Genomic DNA, 1919 nt, shown 5'->3' with positions numbered 1-1919 from the left:
CCACAAGTCATTTGCAACATGTTGTCTGTTTAAACAGTGGACCTGTGTAGTACCTTTATCCATGTTTCAAGGAGTTTGATGAAAGGTAAACTGTCTCCATGTAATTAACCAAGGAAAAGGCTTTCAAGACTTTAATGTTAACTGTTTCTCCCATCTAGGAAATGCTGCACTGCTCACTAGTTAGGAATTACTCACACATTTTGTTTTGAAGACCTAAGAGATGCTTTTTGGATATTTATATTGCCATATTCTTACTTGAATGCTTTGAATGACTACATTTACATCCAGTTCTGCACCTGTGCCCTCTGGTATTGCTTTTTAACCTTCCTGGAATCCATTTTCTAAAAAATAAAGACATTTTCAGATCTGCGAGCTACATTTTAATGTCTATGGTTCTAATTCTAAGCAGAAAGTAGCTGAAGTATAGACAGTGTTTTCTATCTGGACTGTGCACAGCTACAGATCTTCAGCTGAGGTGGCTCCAAGGTCTTCGTGTGTATGAAGTGGGTGGAAATGAGTACACCTTTTAAGGAGTGTTTGCTTTAATTATTGTAGAAGCATATTCACCATTAGTCTTTTTCCTTGTCTTTAGGAAGATGTAGATTTAAACATCATGGGAAAACATTGTGCCAACTTAAAAAACCTTGATGTAAAAGTCCCTTAACCCAATGGTCATATTTATAGGATATGTAGTCCACATATGAGAAAACAAAACAACATGCCACAAGCAAAAAGAAGTTTGGATCTTATTCTAGTAAGAAGAGTTAACTTGAAATTGGGCTTTTTATTTCATGAGCCAAATAGTCAACAGTCATGGCCTTTAATAGGTTAAGGATCTTAACATCACTAATTACTTGAGCTGCACAATTACTTGGCACACACCTTTAATCCCAGCACTTGGAGGCACAGGCCTGGTCTACAGAGCAAGTTCCAGGACAGCCAGAGACAGAGAGAGAAAAACCCTGTCTCAAGCCCCCCTCTCCCGACATGAGGTTCTTTGTTTTGAATGTAAGAATACAATACTTAGCTTGTTTGGCATGGGCCCAATTAATGAACTGCTTAGACTCTTATATGTGGTTTGCTGGAAATGTTGCATTGTAGTTTCAAAATTGTTACTTGCCCAGATTAAGCCTTAATTTGTATATGCCTTAGTACAATGATGCTGTATTGCCTCTGGGATGCTATTTTGATTTTGCTTGACATGGTCTCTGAAGAAGAGAAACTAGATTTAATGGACCTGGATCGCATTCTGCCCTAAACAGCTGCTCTTTCTACATTCTAGCTGTGTGAGCTGCGTGTTGACAGTGCTGTTGTTCACATTGCTACTATTGAATATGATGTCTGTTTTCTACGCATACTGTGAAGGATGCTGCCCAGCAGCCTCCTCCTGTGCTTCTGTGTTCATGGTCACGTCATCTGAGCAGTTTGAGCCATAGCTTAAGCCCAGGATTTTCAAAACTGACCCCTAAGGAAGAGCTGTAGGGTCTTCTAAGATCTTTTTTAGCAAGCACAGTCTCCTTTGCACGGTCCAAACTTCCCTCAGAAAGCTGTTGGAAGCATCAGTCTGTCCCCAACATGGCTGGGGGGAATATGACCTTAGAGAACAGTGCTCCTCAGTCTTCCTGATGCTGGGACTCTTCAATACGGCTTATCATGCCGTGCTGACCCCAACCATGCAATTACTGTTGCTACTTCATAACTGTCGTTTTGCTAGTGTTATGAATCCTAATGTAAATAACATGTTTTCAGGTAGTCCTAGACGACCCACAGATTGAGAACTGCACACACAGAAAGACACATTGTTTGCTTACTAGCTGTCAGTGATGGATCTCTTGTTGGCAACAAGTCCTAGTTTGCTGCTATCAGTAGTGCCTTTAGTAAACTATTTACAACCTAAACTATTGGTTTTTTGTTGGAAC

The sequence above is a fragment of the Onychomys torridus genome, chromosome 20 (assembly GCF_903995425.1).
Source record: "Onychomys torridus chromosome 20, mOncTor1.1, whole genome shotgun sequence".
NCBI lineage: Eukaryota > Metazoa > Chordata > Mammalia > Rodentia > Cricetidae > Onychomys > Onychomys torridus.
This window is presented reverse-complemented; position numbering follows the sequence as displayed.